We start from the raw sequence: 14,388 nt of genomic DNA, 5'->3' as shown, positions 1-14,388 counted from the left end.
TAATTATGTAATTATGAAGTTGCTATGATTATCAGCATAACATCTATCTCTCCTGCTGGATTGTATGTGTCAACATCTAGGAGTGATCTGTTCCTTTCATCATTATTTCTAGCATCTAACAAGATTCCTAGTCATAGTAGGTGCTCAATGAATGTTTGTTGAATGAACGAATGAATGACTAAATTAATGAATTTGAAATCTAGCATTAGCTTTAGTTGGGTAAAAATTTGGATAAACCCTGGATAAGACATTAACCTGTGTCTCTATCGGATAAAAAATAAATGAGAATACAGACAAAAAAAATTTAAGATGGTTTCAATTTCTTTATTGTATAAATTGTTGAAAATGTCAGGTTTCTTTGTCCTTATTTTTATGGCATAAAATTTTTCATCTTAGCAGTACTTGCCACATTGGCTTCCTTCATTTTAAGCATTGTAGTGAATCTTTACACTTATATGTAATAAACCTTTATGTTAAGCCCACAGAAGACCCAAGGGAAGGATAAATGAAATATAAAAAAGTCAAACCCTGACATTTTAATAACAATAAAACATAAAATAGAAGCAGCCTATGTTTAACAGAGAGAAAATACCTAGTAAGCACAAAACAAAAAGAGGAGGACATCATGTCAAAAGAGGCAGGAAGCTAGGGAAGATGAAGGCATTTTAACAAGAATGAAAAAGAACTGGGAGAAAAATTATATCTTTAGCTGCTTTGATATGAATATAGGGGTAGAGGGCCAAAGAAATCCATTTAGAAGGATATGCCCAGGTGCAAATCTAGCAAAAGAAAAGGCTTGAAGCCTTAAGATCTCCCCCTTTCCTACTTCAGGACATCCTACCAGCATCCTCACCACCACATGCCCACTCATCCTCAGGATGCTTCCTGTCTGCCCCTACCTCCCCAGGTAACTCCACATTCCTAGGTAATATCTCTTATTCCTGGCCTTTTTCTCCTTTCATAACCTCTGTCAAAACAGAACAGTCCTACGTCTCTGCCAGACTCCAAGCTCTTTTCTCCTCTTAAAAATTCTTACACAGTGTTCTTTTCTTAAAAAATTGAAACTTTGTTGAGATATAATTCACACATGGTTCAATTCAACCATTTAAACTGTACATTTAAGAATTTTTTACCATACTAAAAGCTTTATAATTATCACAATCACTTTCCACCATCTCAAAAACAAACCTGGTACCCATTAGCAGTCATGCCCATTTCTCTCCAACCTCTAAGCTGAAGCAACCACTAATCTACTTTCTGTCTCTGTAGATTTACTTGTTATGAACATTGTATATGAATAGAATCATACAATATGTGGTCCATTTGATCTTTTTTCACTTAGTATAATATATTGAAGTTTCACCTCAGTTGTAGCATTTATCAGTACTTCATTCCTTTTTATTGCCAAATATTATTCCAATGAATGGATATACCACTTTGTCTATTCATTATTTCACTTTTATTTTTGTCCCATTCATTATTTCCACTTTTTTACTATTTGAATAATATTGCTGTGAACATTTGCATAGCATTCTTTCATAGCATGTTAGAGCCAGAAGGAAGTTTAGAGCTCATGTGGTCTAATCTCCATTCAACTCTTTGGTTGCATGATACAACAAGAGGAAGATTTAGAAAGGATGTGATAGCATAAGACTGAACCCTACATTCCAGTGGTGTCAAAAGTAACTACACAGTTGATCACTTAGTGAATTCAGTCCTGTGCCATCACTACTTCAGTTCTAAATAGCTTATTTCACCTTCTATTTAATCCTCAGTTGACCTCTCTGAAATGATGGTTTTCTTTGGGTATTTTTAATATTTCTAGAAGTAAGCTACTTCCACAGGATTCCTCAGACTTCAATAATCTCACTCAAATTCAGTGCCTAATAGAAATCTCTTTATACTCTTAACTACAAGTGCTGCTAGTACTGCTCCTTTTGCCAATCTGATGTTCTTCTCCATCTTTTTTTCTTTGCATTTTTATGTGGTTATGCATTGCATTACACTGCTCAAATGAGAAACTTTTTCCTCTCCATCTCCTCAAGAAATCCAAGATTCCACTGTTATTAGTTTCACTTTGGATATAGTATAACTCTGTATCAGCCCAAGGTTCCCCATTTTATACTACTCCATTGGCTGGTATTAGACCAAGATCCTTTCTCACCTTTTCAAGTAAAAAAACTGATTCTTAAACCCAAACTCTCTTTGAAATCTCTTATCAAGTGGGTGGTTTCCAGTGTCCTGATTCTCTTAAATCAGTAATTTTTTAAACTGGAGTATGTGTCTGAGTTTCCTGAAGTGCATATGGTGTGTACAGTTTCAACATGGTCAATCTAGATTTTCAACTTCTGTTTAAACTCATTCCTAATTTATATAGGTGAGAATATAGCTGCTCATGCCGAGTTTTTTCATTGACCACCAGTTATATCTATCCAACTTAACCAAAGAAAAACTCATCTCTCATCTATTCTAAACCTAAATTCAATACACTGCCCCAGAGTGTTACAAATAAATAAATAAAACCCTCCAGAGCACTAAAAACGTGAAAATTAAATATTGTGCATGTCATAAGAAAGTGCCTCTAATGAACTAAGGAAAAAAATATTCACAAATCAGGTGATTTCCAACTCTGCTTTCTACAAAATTGAAGATGTTAGTTGACAGTTGATCATTAAGAATCATTTTCAAGAGTTCCCGTCGTGGCGCAGTGGTTAACAAATCCGACTAGGAACCATGAGGTTGCGGGTTCGGTCCCCTGCCCTTGCTCAGTGGGTTAACGATCCGGCGTTGCCGTGAGCTGTGGTGTAGGTTGCAGACGCGGCTTGGATCCCGCGTTGCTGTGGCTCTGGCGTAGGCTGGTGGCTACAGCTCCGATTGGACCCCTAGCCTGGGAACCTCCAAATGCCGCAGGGAGTGGCCCAAAGAAATAGCAAAAAGACAAAAAAAAAAAACATTTTCAGAGAGTAATAACTATTTTTTATTTTATTTTATTTTATTTTTGCTTTTTAAGGCTGCGCTCATGGCATATGGAAGTTCCCAAGATAGGGATCAAATTGGATATGTAGCTGCCAACCTATGCCACAGCCATAGCAATGTGGGGTCCAATCCACGTCTGTGACCTACACCACAGCTCATGGCAGTGCTGGATCCCCAACCCACTGAGTAAGGCCAGGGATGGACCCCGCATCCTCATGGATACTAGTTGGATTTGTTTCCGCTGCACCACTGTGGGAACTCCTGAGAGTAATAACTATTGACTGCTACTGATATACCCCCCCCCTTTCAGTTCCAACCACTTATTAATATGAAGTTTCTCAGTATTTATACCTAAAAATAGGAAAATTAGCTTACACTAGCAGTAATATTTATCCAAGAATACATAAAAAAATGAAAAAATAAAAAAACCTCATCTGTTTTAGCAAGATAGGCATTTGCTATAAAATTTTACTCTATTGAATAACAAAATATGTAAGATATTTATGTTGTTTTGACCAGCTATATAGTGATACTATAGAGAATAATAACTCAATTTAAAATAGAATTTTTTAGGTTGTATCCCTGTCTTGACTATTGTGAATAGTGCTCCTATGGACATAGGGGTGAATGTATCTTTTTCAATGAAACTTTTGTCTGGATTTATGCCCAGCAGTGGGATTGCTGGATCATACAGTAGCTCTATATTTATTTTTCTGAGGTACCTCCATACTGTTTTTCATAGTGGTTGTACCAATATACATTCCCTCCGATAACAGAGGAGGGTCCCTTTTTTTCCACACCCTCTCCAGCCTTTGTTTTTCATTGACTTGTTAATGATAGCCATTCTGATTGGTGTGAGGTGGTATCTCATTGTAATTTTGATTTGCCTTTCTCTAATAATTAGTGATATCGAGAATTTTTTCACATGCCTGTTAACCATTCATATGTCGTCTTTGGAGAAATGTTTATTTAGGTCTTCTGCCCATATTTGATTGGGTTGTTTGTTTGTTGTTGAGTTGCATGAGTTGTTTGTATATTTTAGATTAGGCCCTTGTCTGTTGCATCATTGGCAAAGATTTTCTCCAATTTGTGGGTTGTCTTTTCACTTTTTTAATGGTTTCCTTTGTGTGCAAAAGCTTTTAAGTTTGACTAGGTCCAATTGGTTTATTTGTGTCTTTATTGTCATTATTCTAGGAGGTGGGTCAAACAAGATGTTGCTGTGATTTATTTCAAAGAGCGTTCTGCCTATGTTTTCCTCTTGGAATTTTATGGTATCTGACCTTATATTTAGGTCTTTAATCCATTTTGAATTTATTTTTGTATATAGTGTTGGATAGTGTTCTACTTTCATTCTTTTATATGTAGCTTTCCAGTTTTCCCAGAACCCTTTATTAAGGAGACTATCTTTCTTCTACTGTATGTTCTGTCCTCCTTTGTCATAGATTAGTTGACCATAGGTACTTAGGTTTATTTCTGGTCTTTCTATTCTGTTCCATTGGTCTATATTTCCGGCTTTGTGACAGTACCATATTATTTTGATGACTAGCTTTGCAGTATTGTCTAAAGTCAGGAAGCTTGATTCCTCCAGTTCCATTTTTCTTTTTCAATATTGCTTTGGCTATTCAGGGTCTCTTGTGTTTCCATACAAACTTTAAAATATTCTGTTCTAGTTCTGTGAAGAATAACTTTAGTAATTTGATAGGGATTGCATTGAATCTGTAGCTTACCTTGGGTGGTATAGTCATTTTGACAATATCGATTCTTCCAATCCAAGAGCATGGTATATCTTTCCATATGTTTGTGTCCTCTTCAATTTCTTTCATCCATGTTTTACAGTTTTCAGAGTGCAGATCTTTTGTCTCTTTAGGTAGGTTTATTATAGATATTTTATTTTTTTAATGTGATTGTAAATTGGATGCTTTCTCTTATTTCTCTTTCTGATCTTTCATTATTAGTATATAGAAATGGAATTGATTTCTGTGTATTAATTTTGTAGCATGCAACTTCGCCAAATTCATTGCAAATTCTAACAGTTTTCTGGTTCTGTCTTTAAGGTTTTCTAGGTATGTTATCATGTCATTTGCAACAGTGATGGTTTTACTTCTTCTTTTCCAATTTGGATTCCTTTTATTTCTTTTTCTTCTGATTACTGTGGCTAGGACTTCCAAAACTATGTTGAATAATAGTGGTGAAAGTGGACATTCTTGTCTTGTTCCTGATCTTAGTGGAAATGTTTTCAATTTTTCTCCATTGAGAATGATGTTAGCTGTGGCTTTTTCCATAAGTAATTTTTTATTATGTTGAGGTAGTTTCCCTCTATTCCCACTCTCTGGAGTTTTTATCAAAACCAGGTGTTGAATTTTGTCAAAAGCCTTTTCTGCATCTATTGAGATGATCATACGATTGACTTTCAACACCCAGAACTTCATTTTAGTACAGAAAACAAAAATATCTCTTGAGAGATAATTATGACAAAAGTTAAAATATTTGAACCATCAAATTATTGTATATTTAGATGAAACTGTATAAATAGTAAAATGAAAATTTTATTTCAAGGAAAAAAGAACAAAAACTTTCTAACTATTCAAAAATAATCATTCTGGAGCTCTTGTTATGGTGCAGAGGGTTAAAAACCCAGTATAGTGTACATGAGGATGTGAGCTGGATCCCTGAACTCACTCAGTGGGTTAAGGATCCAGAGTTACTGTGAGCTGTGGCATAGGTTGCAGTTGAGGTTTTGGTCCCATGTTGCTATGGCTGTGGCATAGGTCTGCCGCTGTAGCTCTGATTCGATGCCTAGCGTGGCAACTTCCATATGATGCAGGTGCAGTCATAAAAGGAAAGAAAATCATTCATGCAAGTTTTGAATATTTAGTTACTATAATATTAAATGTCAAATAGTATGGTGAAAAGAATGACATAATTTTGGATTTCCTGAAATTTTCCTTTGTTAAAAATGTTTTACTTCATGTAGCTACTTTTATTTTATTTTATTTTTTTCTGGTTATATACATCATAAATGTCTTCACCCAGGGAGTAGCTCATCCTCACTTTTTTGTTTGTTTGGTTTGCTTTTTAGGGCCACATCCACAGCATATGGAGGTTCTGAGGCTAGGGAGAACCTAGGCTAGGGAGCTACAGCTGCCTGCCTATGCCACAGCCACCGCAATGCAGGATCCAAGCCTCGTTGGTGACCCACACCACAGCTCATGGCAACACCGGATCCTTAACCCACTGAGCAGGGCCAGGGATTGAACCCGCAACATCATGGTTCCTAGTTGGATTGGTTTCTGCTACACCACGACAGGAACTCCCATGAAGCTACTTTTATTTTATTTATTAATTTATTTTTATTGTTATTTTCCCCAACACAAATTTTTTTTCCCACTGTAGCATGGGGACCCAGTTACACATACATGTATACATATTTTTTTTCTCCCATTGTCGTGCTGCATTGTAAGTATCTAGACAGAGTTCTCAGTGCTACACAGCAGGATCTCATTGTAAATCCATTCCAAGAGCAATAGTTTGCATCCGTTGACCCCAAGCTCCAATCCCTCCCACTCCCTTCCTCTCCTCTTCCCCCAGGCACCCACAAGTCTATTCTCCAAGTCCATGATTTTCTTTTCTGTGGAAAGGTTCATTTGTGCTGTATATTTCATTTGTGCTGTATATTAGATGCCAGATATGAGTGATATATGGTATTTGTCTTTCTCTTTCGGACTTACTTCACTCAGTATGAGAGTCTCTAGTTCCATCCATGTTACTATAAATGGCATTATTTTGCTCTTTTTAAGGCTGAGTAGTATTCCATTGTGTATATATACCACACCATCCTAATCCAATCATCTGTCGATGGACATTTGGGTTGTTTCCATCTCTTGGCTATTGTGAATAGAGCTGCAATGTACATGCTGGTGCATGTGTCTTTTTTAAGGAAAGTTTTGTCTGGATAGATGCCCAAGAGTGGGATTTCTGGATCATATGATAGTTCTATGTATATGTTTCTAAGGTACTTCCATACTGTTCTCCATTGTGGTTGTACCAGCTTCCATTCCCACCAACAGTGCAGGAGGGTCCCCTTTCTCCCAAAGACATTCTAGGACACCACCATCACCCTAATTACAAAACCAGACAAAGATACCACCAAAAAAGAAAACTATTGGCCAATATCTTTGATTAATATAGACACAAAAATTCTCAACAAAATTTTAGCCAACCAAATCCAACAGCATATCAAAAAGATCATACACCACGACCAGGTGGGATTCATCCCAGGTACACAAGGATGGTTCAACATATGCAAATCAATCAATGTCATACACCACATTAACAAAATAAAGGTCAAAAACTGTATGATCATCTCTATAGATGCATAAAAAGGATTTGACAAAGTCCAACATCCATTTATGATAAAAACTCTCAACAAAGTGGGTATAGAGGAACATTCCTTAACATAATTGAAGCCATTTATGACAAATGCACAGCAAATATAATACTCATTGGAGAAAAATTGAAACCCTTCCCACTGAAATCTGGAACAAGACAAGGTGCCCATTCTCACCACTGCTATTCAACATACTATTAGAAGTCCTAGCCACAGAAATCAGGCAAACAAAAGAAATAAAAGGCATCCAAATAGGAACAGATAAAACTGTCATTGTATGCAGATGACATGATACTATACATAGAAAACCCTAAGGATTCAACTCAAAAACTACTTGAACTGATCAACAAATTCAGCAAGGTAGCAGGATATAAGATTAACATTCAGAAATCAGTCACATTTCCGTATACTAACAATGAAATATTAGAAAAGGAATACAGAAATACAATACCCTTAAAAGTTGCACCCCAAAAAATGAAATACCTGGGAATACACCTGACCAAGGAGGTAAAGGACTTATATGCCAAGAACTATAAAATATTAATCAAGGAAATTAAAGAAGATGAAAAGAAATACAAAGATATTCCATGTTCCTGGATTGGAAAAATTAATATTGTAAAAATGGCCATACTACCCAAAGCAATCTACAGATTCAATGCAATCCCTATCAAATTACCCATGACATTTTTCACAGAACTAGAACAAACAATCCAAAAGTTTATATGAACCACAAAAACCCAGAATCGCCAAAGCAATCCTGAGAAACAAAAACCATGTAGCTACTTTTAAAATCATTGTTTATTAATTTCAACACCTGTTTAATTCCAGGATCTGATTTGCTTTGAGTCCTTTTCTTTTGAGAATATGCTTGCTTTCCTGGGTCTTTCATGTGAGAGGTAATTTGAAATTCTATGATAGACAGTATGAATGTTATATTGTGGAAAACCTGGATTCTCTTATTTTTCTCCAAAGAGAAAATGTGTTTTAGCAGGTATTTTTCTTGGGTGAGCTTGAATTGCAACCTCTCTTTCCTATATGTCACCTATGGTCTCTTCTCAGATCTTTTTTATCTTTGGCTGACTGCTTTGAGTCTATTCTGCCCAGGTGTAGTTCAGGAGTCAGTCAGAGATGTGGGTAGATAGCACTTGGAGATCCCCTATCTAGTTCTTTCCCTTCCAGAATTTACCCACTCTCCTGCATTTACAGTTTCCTAACTTCAATTTTCTTATTCTCCAGGTCTGAATGATTGCTAGTTTTGTTGTATGTGCTGTTGCCTCATGCAACCTAGTCCTAAGCTAGGAGACAGGAACTTATTTATATAATTTAGTCTTCCTTCTCCAAGCAAGTGCGGAATTCCCACCAGAGCCAGTATGTTCTGCTTGCTCTCTAGTACCTTCAGATAGTTTTTTGTTTGTTTTCGTTTGTTGGTTTTGGCTTTCCAGATTTTATGTTTTTTCTATGTGGATTGAAGTTGACTGGTCATAGTCATCATACCTGGAACCAGAACCCAATTCTGTTTTAAAATGTCAATAAGCATTTCTGATAAGTTAGGAATGATATATTTTGCCATTATTTAGACTACTGGTGAAAAAATGTAGAGGTCAACTGCATAAAATGATGTTCTTTGTTTTTTCAAAATTAAAAGTGTTATATCAGAAACTTCTTTTGTGTAATTCAGATCCTCTCAGCCTCACTTGACTCTTGCTCTAGTCACAACTGTGACCATCAGCTCTGCCTGGGTGCTGACCAATTTCATACAGGTAAACCTGACTGTGCCTCATCTTGTGCTTATGCCAAGTGCCTCTTGCCTCCAATTCTGTTCACCATGAGGCATGGGATGGTGTAGAGCCCAACATGGAGCTTTCAAAATATTAAAAAAAAAGATTCTTTCAAAATATTATTGCTCATTGACAATTCACCTGATCACCCAAAAGTTCTGGTGGAGCTGTAAAAGGAAATTAATGTTGTTTTCATGCCTGCTAACACATCTATTCTTCAGCCCATGGATAAAGGAGTGATTTCAACTATTAAGTCTTAGTATTTAAGAAATACATTTTGTAAGGCTATAGCTGATTTAAATAGGGATTCCTCTGATGGATCTGAGCAAAATCAATTGAAAACCTTTTGGGAAGATTTCACCATTCTGGATGCCATTAAGGACATTCATGATTCATGGGAAAATATCAAAATATCAACATGAACTGGAGTTTGGAAGAATTTGACTCCAACCCTCATGGATGACTTTGAGTGGTTCATGACGTCAGTGGAGGAAGTAATTGCAGATGTGGTGGAAATAACAAAATAACTGGAATGAGAAGTGGAGCTTGAAGTTACAACCAAATTGTTGTAATCTCATGAGAAAACTTTAACAGATGAGGAATTGCCTCAGAAGCACAGAGAAAGTGGTTTCTTAAGGTGAAAGCTACTCTGGTGGAGATGCTATGAAAATAATTGAAATTACAATAAGGATTTAGAGTAGTATATAAACAGTTGAGAAAGGGCAGTAGGTACTAAGAGTAGTGATTCCAGTTTTGTAAGAAGTTCTACTGTGGGTAAAGTGCTATCAAAGAACATTGAGGCTACAGAGAAATCATTTGTGAAAGGAAAAATAAATTCATGCAACAAACTTCATTGTAGTTTTGTATTAGGAAATTACCCCAGACTTCAGCAACCACCACTCTTCTCAGTCAGCAGCTATCAACATCAAGGCAACTACGATGCAACAGACAATCTAAAATCTAAAATATACAAACAACTCATGCAACTCAACAACATAAAAAACAAACCACCCAATTTTGAAAATGGGCAGAAGACCTAAATAGACATTTCTCCAAAGAAGACATATGGATGGTCAACAGGCATATGAAAAAAATGTCAATATCACTAATTATTAGAGAAATGCAAATTAAATGATGTACCACCTCACACCAGTCAAAATGGCTATCATTAACAAATCAACAAACAACAAAGGCTGGAGAGGGTGTGGAAAAAAAAGGGACCCTCCTCCACTATTGGTGGGAATGTATATTGGTCAACCACCATGGAAAACAATATGGAGGTACCTCAGAAAAATAAATATAGAGCTACTGTATGATCCAGCAATACCACTTCTGGGATTATATCCAGACAAAAGTTTCATTGAAAAAGATACATTCACCCCTATGTCCATAGAAGCACTATTCACAATAGCCAAGACATGGAAACAACCCAAATGTCCATCAACAGATGAATGGATTAAGAAGATGTGATACATATATACCATGGAATACTACTCAGCCATAGAAAAAGACAAACTAATACCATTTGCAGCAACATGGATTGATCTAGAGACTCTCATACTAAGTGAAGTAAGCCAGAAAGAAAAAGACATACCATATGATACCACTTATTTGTGGAATCTAAAATATGGAACAGATGATCCTGTCTAAAAATAGCAAACAACAGAAACAGAGCGTGGCCAAGAAGAGCAGACTTGGGGTTCCAGTGGCGGGGGGGAGTGGAATGGATGGGTATTTTGGGGATTGAGTGGATGCAAATTATTATATTTGGAATGGATGGGCAATGGGATCCTATTATAGAGCACAGGGAAATCTGTGTGATTGGATCACTTTGTTGTACAACAGAACTTTATGAAACACTGTAAACTATACTTTAATAATAATTTTTTTAAAAAGACAGCAAGGCAAGACACTCCGCAGGCAAAATGACTATGACTCACTGAAGGCGCAGATGATGATTAGCAATTTTTAGCAATAAAGCATTTTTAATTAAAATATATACATTTATTTTTTAGATATAGTTCTTTTGCACAGTTAATAGATTGCAGTATGGTATAAATATACTTCTGTATGTACGGGAAAACTAAAAAATTTATGTGACTTGCCTATTGCAATATTCTCTTTATTGAAATTGTCTGAACCCAAACTTGGAATATCTCTGAGGTACTCCTATGATGGGAAAATCAAGAAGACTCACCTCATTGGGTAATTGTGTGGAATAAATATATCAAAAGTACAGTAGACATTAGTATCCTTCATTATCTGCGAGGAGCCATAATATTCCGTCCTATTTGGCTATCATCACTTCAGTAATAAAGCTCCTTTTCTTTTCAGGATCAGGACACCTATTTCCAGGGCAGAAGCAGGGCCATCCATCCACAGCAGTAATCTATGCATACCACATGTCCGGAAACCTCATTGGGCCCCCATTTATTTTCCCAAACACTACATCAGCATGTAAACCTCACCTTAATTAAACCAACTTTGGGGTGGGGTGGAAGGCTTCCCCTGTGCTAACAAATTAAAATAATCACCTGTCTACTCAGAAAAGTCAATATTGACCACTACTGGAGAATCAGCCAAATGAGGTTTTGTAAAAACCACACACAAACCAAATTTTCCTTTCAAGGGAAACATCCAAAGATAGCATTTTCTTTTTGATGTCACTGGGATTTCCAGGTAGTGCTGGGAGCCTAAAAGCATCTCCACTGACTATAAAGGAAAACCTCAGCAAAAAGGGTTATTCAATCATATGCTTCAAATGTGTTTTCCCCTGGAAACTCTGTGCCAGCCTTTCCAATGAGAACTGAATTTTTTATTTACTCCCACACCAGTATCTCATCAACAAAGTGCAGGCAACCCCCTGTGGACTGAAAACAGCCATTTGACTCACATTCTAGGCTTCATAATAAGAGGATTTGGATGGGTAAGGCCTCAAGAGACAAAAAAGACAAAAAACAAAAATAGCAAAAAAAAAAAAAAAGCTGTCTCTGAGAGAAATAAGATCACCAATTACAGAAATTACAGGCTGATTCTGGTCCCCAGTTTCTTGCTGAAACACACAACTTGGAATTCCCCTCTTCCATGAACCCTGCCCATTCCCATGGGGTTCAGGCAGCTTAGGGAAGCCCTCACCAAGACAATATCTCTATGGAGATGGAGAAGGTTCTGGAAACTATGAATGCCCAAGAGACCGATTTCTGCTACCTATGAAGGCAGTTCAGCTATGAATAGAGAAAGCTGGCATCCACTTAGCAAACACTGAGCACTAACCATTTGTCAGACATAATGACATGTACCTGTGGTAGGAACCCCCAAACCCACTACCTCCGCCATGACACCTGGCTCTGCCTTCAAAAGGCCAGTCAGTATGGGAGCTTCAAACACATTTGGTTCCTAGCAGCTTGGATATTGCTCTCTGTGTTTTTGGGAGAAGGTACAGGGAAGCAGGAGAGGAGGACTGAAGGGCTCTCCCTCTGATTTCCACACACTAGGAGTACAAACAGAAGGAACAACCACCCCAGTTTCTCCCTCGGGACCTTGGAGAACAGCACCTACCTGGAGCACCTCTTCATGAGGCACCCATGAAGGAAGGAACCCAGCTCCCTCACATCCTAGAGAGGCAGTCACCTGAGAAAGAGCATAAAAGAGGTAAGCAACCTGAGTCTTTTATTACCTGTGACTATTTCCATTTCCCAAAGTGGAGTCTGGAGGTCAGGGGAGCTGCAGAATACAGGCTCTCACTGTGAACTTTACCAAAGCCTCCGTGTAAAATTGGAGAAATATTTATGACACATCTAACAGAAGTCAAGTAGTATACTAGGCATTTTTGGGACTGTTGCTTTGTTATAATTTTGATATCTACCTTGTTAGCTAGTTATTATTTTCAGGAGGTGACTCAGATAATCATGATTTTTGTCCAAAATCAAACATCTGAAGTTTATCAGTGGAATTAAATTTTTTATTAAATCTCCTATTTTCATTATGTTGCCTCCAAGCCATTTGCCTAAGGGCAACCTCAGAGGGGAAAATCTCTTTAGAGCAGATGTCATTAATAGAGACCACGAGGGGGGATTAACATTAATTGAGCACCTCTTATGTGCTGAGCCTTTTCATACTCTACCTGTATAGTATACACTGACTTTATACCCACAGGTCAAATTGTGTCCCCACTAAATTCATATGTTGATAGACTAACTCCCAGTATACCTCATATATTTGGAGATAGGGCCTTTACAGAGGTAATTAAGGCAAATTAAGGTCATATGTGTAGACTCTAATATGACACAACTGGAGTACTTGTAAGACATAGACTGATGGGCAACTATCTTCGATCCGGGGAGAGAGGCTGTAAGAAACCAACCCTGCTGCCACTTTGATCTGAGATTTCTAGCCACCAGAATTGTGAGGACAGTAATTGCTGTTTAAGCCATCTAGTCTCTGGTATTTTTCATAGCAAACTGATATGCTACCTCACTTTAATTTTATAATATTCAATTTTATGTTGAAGTATAGTTGATTTACAATATTGTGTTACTTTCCTCTGTACAACAAAGTGATTCAGTTATACGTATATATTTTTAAATATTTAATCTTTTTAAATATTCTTTTCCTTAGGGTTTATCATGGGACATCTGTGCTATAATAGGACTATATTGTTCCTTTGATCTATGTGTTTCTTATATCAAGTAACCCCAACCTCCCGTTCCATCCCTCCCTCCCCCCCTTCCCCCTTGGCAACCACAGTCTGTTCCTCTTGTCTGTGAGTCTGTTTCTCTTTTGTAGATAGGTTCATTTGTGCCATATTTTAGATTCTATATATAAGTAATATCATGTGGTATTTATCTTTCTCTTTATGACTTCACTTAACATCATAATCTCAAGTTTTATCCATGTTGCTGTAAATGGCATTATTTTGTTCTTTTTATGGCTGAGTATTACTCCATTGTATATATGTGGTACCACATCTTAATCCATTCACCTGTTGATGGACATGTTGTTTCCATGCCTTGGCTATTGTGGATGGTGCTGCTATGAAAATAGAGTTGCATGTATCTTCTTGAATTATGGTTTATCTGGATTTATGCCAGGAGTATCCTTACTTTTCAGAGAAATGTCCATACTGTTTTCCATAGTGGCTATACCAACGTGCATTCCCACCACCTGTGTAGGAAGATTCCCTTTTCTCCACATCCTTTCTAGCATTTATTTGTAGACTTTTTGATGATGTCCATTCTGACTGGTGTG

At 37.0% G+C, this 14,388-nt stretch overlaps 1 pseudogene; it reads left to right on the top strand.

Moving 5' to 3' along the window:
- Window positions 1–11,103, top strand: part of LOC125128690 (tigger transposable element-derived protein 1-like) — a 191,870-nt pseudogene extending 180,767 nt beyond the window's left edge.
- Window positions 11,104–14,388: the final 3,285 nt, after the last annotated feature.

This window comes from Phacochoerus africanus, chromosome 6 (genome assembly GCF_016906955.1).
Source record: "Phacochoerus africanus isolate WHEZ1 chromosome 6, ROS_Pafr_v1, whole genome shotgun sequence".
Lineage (NCBI taxonomy): Eukaryota > Metazoa > Chordata > Mammalia > Artiodactyla > Suidae > Phacochoerus > Phacochoerus africanus.
The sequence above is the reverse complement of the archived record's forward strand: the minus strand, read 5'-3'. Positions and strand labels throughout refer to the sequence as shown.